The sequence below is a fragment of the Bidens hawaiensis genome, unplaced genomic scaffold, assembly GCF_021521415.1.
Source record: "Bidens hawaiensis isolate Kalapana, Puna unplaced genomic scaffold, B.hawaiensis_p1.1 tig00031846_1, whole genome shotgun sequence".
Lineage (NCBI taxonomy): Eukaryota > Viridiplantae > Streptophyta > Magnoliopsida > Asterales > Asteraceae > Bidens > Bidens hawaiensis.
Genome location: NW_027495395.1, coordinates 1 through 7,455, shown reverse-complemented (window position 1 = coordinate 7,455; position 7,455 = coordinate 1). Strand labels below are relative to the sequence as shown.

At 33.7% G+C, this 7,455-nt stretch overlaps 1 pseudogene; it reads left to right on the top strand.

Annotated features, from left to right (window-relative positions):
- The first annotated feature begins 5,003 nt into the window (after nucleotides 1-5,003).
- LOC143582721 (3-ketoacyl-CoA synthase 1 pseudogene) lies at nucleotides 5,004-6,714 on the top strand (annotated as a pseudogene).
- The last annotated feature ends 741 nt before the right edge of the window (nucleotides 6,715-7,455 follow it).

The window sequence follows — 7,455 nt, the reverse complement described above, 5'->3', positions numbered from 1 at the left end:
TGGTGTTCAGATGTCTATCAAGACTCAATTAAAGATTTTTGGTTCTGAAATAGCTTGGGTTATTCTCAAGCCAAGAATCTTTATTGAATGGATAATATGGATTGTTTGCTTCAAACTCAAAACTCTTTGGCTCTTTGCAATAATAACTTGTATAATTTACATATTAAAAAGTAAAGATACACACACACACACACGAATATTTTAGTTCCTTAAGAAAACATGAATCACATATTTATAGAAAGAGCTCCCAAATGACATCCGACAATTAAAACGTTAAATATGATCAAAATTAACAAAACTTTGTAATCAAATTAAAACGTTAACGTTATTTTATGCAGTTCTTCCTTTCGTTGTGGCTTTTTAGGAGTTAGTTTGCATTAATGTTTCGCCCCACCTAGTTTCTTTCTAAATAGTAAATAGCTTTATATTTATAGCTATCATTCTTAAAAAAAAATTCTACGTAAAAGGAAAGCATGAAAAAAAACCAATGGAAAAAAAAATCAGGCTTTTAGTTGAAATAGTCCTACACGTAAAAAGCTTTGATGAATATTTAATAAAATATGAAATGACTTTAAACACTATATATTCATGAGCAATTTGTTTACAACCTTCGGCTATATTCCAGTCATATTTATGCACAAATCGTATTCATGCTTTTACAATTTATCTAATATATTTTCAACAATTTACTCCAACTTGTGTTTCCATCACTTTTGTTTATACTATTTTGACATTTATCATCAAACATATTTTAGCACCATGATCAAACTAGAATGTTGTGTATATAACGAATTTTACATATGTTACACAAAAAATCTTATGAAGTATAAGGAATTTTCAATATTTTCATTTGCGTGTTTAAGTTAAAACTCATCTTAATTATGAAATAACATCAATCAAATGACTTGTCACAAATGACAATCAACTGCATTTTCCTTGTACACGACAACATATCAAAACGCACGATTAACATCATTTACTTAATATATTTCAAGCCCTTCTAATATAATTCCGTCTTTTCACTTAAGTATCTGGTTAAGAATTCGTGTACGACTAGATACCTTTCACCAAGTTACTCAATAAAATACTAGTTTATCATATCTCATGATCATCTCTAGAAAACTTCGCATTCATATCGTCATCAACCAATTTCTAGAACTACTAATTCGATCCATTTCATTATCATGAAAATCAATGTCTTGACCTCCGTCACGTGAGATTTTTAACCCTTCTTTCGATCCCATTCTTATCTTTCAAGCCCTTCTATTAACCAATCCATTTCATTATCATGCGAAGTTTTTTAACCTCCATCACAACAAGTCAAAAACGCACGATTAACATCATTTATTTAATATATTTCAAGCCCTTCTAATATAATCCTGTCTTTTCACTTAAGTATATGGTTAAGAATTCGTGTACGCTAGATACCTTTCACAAAGTTATTCAATAAAACACTAGCTTATCATATCTCATCATCTCTAGAAAACTTCGCATTCATATGTCATCAACCAACTTCTAGAACTACTTATCCGATCCATTTCATTATCATGAAAATCGATGTCTTGACCTCCATCACGTGAGACTTTTTTAACTCTTCTTTCGATCCCACTCTTATCTTTCGTCAACCATACCTATTTTATGATCAATCAAGTTCAACATGATTCACCATCTCTAGAAAACTTCGCATTCATGTATATTGTCATCGACCAAGTTCTAGAACTACTTATCGGATCCATTTCATTATCATGAAAATCGATGTCTTGACCTCCATCACATGAGCTTTTTTTTAATCATATACCTATTTTATGATCAATCAAGTTTAACATGATTCACCATAACATACAACAATACATGATAATGCTTTATTAGTACATAATTGACTTGTTGCCTAAGAAATAGGCACCAATTTTTTTAATACCATGAATAGCACATTGCACAATAATAATAATATATTAAAAATTACATATCTTTTTTAACATGCATATGTTTATACTTTCGTTATGTATCACAATCAATACAATCCTTACGTTTACAAAACAGTGAAGTGACACCTAACCGAGTTGAAATAGGATGAGATATAAACCCACGTCACTTGTACATATAAAACCAAACCAACCGTATATATATGCTAGGGGTATGCAAAAAACCGAAAAATCCAAACCGAAAAAACCGAAAAATCCAAACCGAAAAAAACCGAACCGAAACAAAAATCGGCGGTTTGGTTTATTGTTTTGTAAAAACCACACTAACGGTTCGGTTTTGGTTTTGTATGTAAAAAAAACCGAAAAAAACCTAACCGAACCGAATTCTTACATTTTTGTTTTTTTATATTTTATACTAAGTAATTTATAAAAATTTAATAAACATGTAACTCCAATATTTTTGATCAAATGTATAACATTCTATATTTTACAGTTAGCAAAATTATTTATACATAAATTTATTATTTTTTGCCAATTTTTTTTCGAACTAAAATTTTCAAACTAAAATGGCAAAAACCGAAACCAAAACAAAAAACCGAAAAACTGAAATCGAAAGGTTTCAAAAACTCTAAACACCGAAGTTTTGGTTTCTCGAAAACTATATCGAACCACACCAAAAAGACCCCTAATATATGCATGGAGTCAAGGGTGGTTTGATCTTCAGACACACACATGTATACATAGATCACACTTTGTTGGCTTTGACCACTTCAACATAAGACACAACATGTATGTACATACGTATTCATATTTAATGTATGTACTAATGTACATGGATGTTCAACAACCTACACCGCCCTACTTAATCCACACCCAACTGCTTTCTCCTAATTGCCCCTACCCAACTTAACTCTTGTGTGGGCAGGCACTTCATTTCACACGTAAGATTGTTTAGCCACCAATATTATTTCTTGCCTACACGCTTAAATCAAATTAATTTTATTCAAATGTAAATTCATCTCTAGCTTTCTAGTCGTCGACATAAAACCATATTATTCAGTGTCATCCCTGAGAATACGTGGCCCTGTACGGCTGTACAAGTAAAAAAAGGGGTTCCTAATATAAACTTATATATTTATATATAGTCATAATAGAACGATAAGTGTCATAACCATGATTAAACTTATATTATAAAAATAGTTAAGCTAAATTTTTAAATATTTAAGCGTATTCAAGTGCATTTTAAAAAGAACCCCCCCCCCCCTCATCCCAAGGGCCAGTAGGCCATTTTCGACTTTACATCCTGCACAAGGTATTTAGACGGCCATGCATCTTAAAGCATCCACAACAACAAACCCATACAAACTGACACATTATCGCCACATCAAATTCCAAACTTTTATTAAAAACCATCATTCTTTCCACAACAATAAATCTTCACAAACCTATTAAAAAATATTAAATATGTCAATATTTGTATATATAAATATACAATATGGGGGGCTCACAATGCAAGTTTGTTGCAATTATGCATAGACAAACCTGTCACAACCTAGTATGCTCCACAATGGTTGGTTTTAGCTTCCCCAAGTTTTCTTGACGCCACATGGAATCAAACTTTGGGATGTAGCCCAATGTGGGTGTTGTTAGTTTTGTTTCAGCACGTATATCAATTTTAATTATACAAGGTGTTTTGACGGTTCAATAGGGTTTGGACAATAAGGAAGTAAATAAATGCAAAACTCTTAACTGTCTTATAATTACACTTAAAACACATCATACATTTACAAATATTTACGTAGTTATCACGGTTCTTAACTTATTTTTGGTTTTGTATACATGGTTTTTCATACAAGTATACATATACATAACAAAGTTGAAACAACCTGTAAATAAATTAACAAATCTAGGCCCTACAAACGGAGAAAGGCAGCACAAGGACCCCTTGAAAAGGAAGGGTCTTTCTACTAGGCTGGATAACGGGACCGCAAGAGATTGGACTATATATGGCTTTATTAATGAGTTTTACTAATTTAGTTACCTTTACTCATACGTTTGGATGATATTAATTGCTTTTATAAGTTACGGATCTCGAAGATATATATTTCTTCAAGTTTAATACAAAACGTACACACAAAGAATAATTAAGTCATGTAAAAAATATTTTAGCCTCATAGCAAAATAATTAATTTAAAAACAAGAGGATTATTGATTTTTTCACATAAGTTTATATGTTGAAAGTTTTAGATAAGATTATTGATTTCTTTTGACCGGTAACAAAATAGTTATATCAAAACAATCTTCAAAATAATCACATTAATAAAAGATCTTCTCAAAAAGACAATGACTTACCGATTTTAAAAAATAAGTGAAATCCAAAAAGTAATAAGCTCGTTCAACAGAGGAGGCAACCATGTAGCCGAAACATAATAACACTCCAAAAATAGTTGGATCCATATAGTATCCAACGAACATCTTACAAGTGGAATAACTCTGTCACTGAACCTGCTAGCCTTTGCGAGCTGGAACAGAATCGATTCATGATAATTTAGCCAAAATGGCAGTAATTTGGTTCTCTTCTAATCATGGCAGAGGCGGCTCTTGTGTAGCCCAAAAATTGGTAATCCGACCTTCCTCTCCGTGGCGGAGACAACTCCTCTATTACCGGAAAGTATATTAGTCGACTCTCATGTAGCAGAATCATGCGCCATGCGCCACATGTAGGTTGTTGGTCGATACACGTGAACCCCAAGTGTTTTTTATTTATTTATTATTTTATTTTTATTATTTTTTGTTATATGCCTACTCTACCAAACAAGCTTACTTGTCCAACTTAGGTTGGTTAGCAAGATCACTTGTCAATCTTTATTGATTTTTTTTTGCATTTAACCATTTCTGAAAACAAAAATACTTTGATTATTTAAGAACAAATTTGATCAAATTAAGTATTTTGAAGACTTTTTCTCTAAATATTAACATTACATAGCATAGCAAGGAGAAAAACTAAACTCTACATAATCAATTTCATTCTAGGAAACTCTACATAATCAATTTCATTCTAGTGTTAGATAAGATATATATTAAACTAAGGGTTTGACTTTAACATAAAACATTTAAACTTGAACATGTATTGTAGGTTTCCCTAAGTAGTTGAGCTATATTCCTATATGGCTATATAGCCTATATCTAGTTATCTACTCCAGCCACCCTCCATTCACATTTAATACTTTCCCTATATTACCCATTCCAAATCCCACAACTTCTAAACCTAAATAATATTATCTTCATCATTTTTAGCCATTCATAAAACACATATATTTACATATACACACTTCAGTTTTGTTTGATTAGTGTGATCCATGGATCATACTAATACAGTAGACATGGAAAAAGAGAGGTTAACAGCTGAGCTAGACATCAAGGATTCAGCCTCCATAGTCATTAAAATTCGGCGAAAACTACCCAATTTTTTACAATCCATTAAACTTAAATATGTCAAGCTAGGTTACAACTATTCATCTAACACTGCAACACTTGTCACATTTATTATTATTCTCCCATTATTCATTACCACCTTTATTCATCTCACCGGTTTAGATACCACTACCGGTCTATCCGGAGCGGTAATTCTACTCTTTTTATCAGGCGTTTACTACGCGAAACGCCCGACACGGGTTTATCTCATTGATTTCGCGTGTTACAAACCCGAAGAAGAATTTAAAATGTCGAACGAAGTGTTTGCGAAAATGTCGGAAGACTCGGGTTTTTTTGAAAATGAAACTATGCATTTCCAAAAAAGGATTGCGTCTCGCTCCGGAGTGGGAGACGAGACGTATTTCCCTAACGGGATACGAGCTCGGCCTCCCCAGCTGACCATGAAGGAAGCCAGACTGTAGGCCGAGCTCGTGATGTTCGGTTCTCTTGACACTCTGTTCAAGAAAACCGGAGTTGATCCACGTGAGATCAGTATCTTGATTGTCAATTGTAGTCTTTTTAACCCGACACCTTCGTTGAGTTCGATGATTGTTAATCATTATAAGCTTCGTCCGGATATAATGAGCTTTAATTTAGGCGGGATGGGATGCAGCGCGGGTCTTATATCTATTGATTTAGCTCAAACAGTTATTGAGAGCTAACCCAAACTCGTTAGCGGTAGTTGTGAGCATGGAAAATATCACTCTCAATTGGTATTCGGGTAACGAACGCTCAATGTTGTTATGCAATTGTATTTTCCGAATGGGTGGGGCCGCAATGCTGATGTCGAATATGTCACGTGACCGTGTGCGGTCAAAGTATGAGCTGGCCCACACGGTACGGACACATAAAGGTGCTGATGACAAATGTTATAATTGTATTTATCAAAGGGAGGATAATAAAGGTATAGTGGGCGTTTCGCTTGCCTGCGAACTTATGGCTGTCGCGGGCGACGCGCTGAAGACAAACATAACGACGCTCGGGCCGTTGGTTTTACCGTTTTCGGAACAGTTAATGTTTTTTTTAACGCTAGTTAAACGAAAAGTTTTTAAAATGAAAGTGAAGCCCTACATTCCGGATTTTAAACTCGCGTTTGAGCATTTTTTGTATTCACGCGGGTGGGCGCGCGGTTTTGGATGAGATGGAGAAGAATTTGGATCTGACGGCTCAGGATATGGAGCCTTCGAGGATGACGTTGCATCGGTTTGGGAATACGTCTAGTAGTTCGTTATGGTACGAGTTGTCGTACGCGGAAGCAAAGGGGCGGATTTTGAAAGGGGATAGGTTTTGTTTATATATATTTAAGATATTGGTTTAAAGGAAATCTTGACTTGAATTGATATCTGTTGAAAAAGTATTTTGACTTTATATCAACAGTTCTCGTGACAATTGGTCCCATTGTCCTGGTGTCTGATTTTCTGGTTTGTTTGTGACAATTTTTAAGATTTCATGTTAAGGAAACTTTATATAGTTACTCTTACTTCTTGTGTTTATTTATATATTATTTTTTCAAATGTGGATGTTAACACTTACCAATGCTCCCTATGAAGTTTTTAGGAGTAATAACAATGTGACTAGAGTTCACATGTAACTAGAATACTGGATTACATGTTTGAATCTTTTAAGGTAAATTTGGTTAGTAGAATTCAATAAAAATTTAGTAAAATTTGGTTAGTAGAATTCAATAAAGATTTTACTAATTGGAATTTGAATTTATTAATAATATGTTTGATTTGTATAGTTTGTTGGAATTATAATCTCGAATCCATTTTTAATTTATTGGGATTGGAAATGTATTCAAATTAGTTTCTTCAAATTTATCATATAACGTCTTTTCAAAAGATGGAGGAATTCAATCAAACTACCGAATTCTTCAATCGCTAACCGTCGTCGCATCCGCAACCCCAGATTTAACACATGCCTCTTTTGCCACCTTCACTCTCAACACCTTGTCGCCACAATCCTTGACACCTACACCGCTAGTCTGCCATGCTCTTTGCTAGTTTGGTCGCCCATCATTGTTAATGGTCGAGTGCAACTAGTGCCTACGGCCAGCATG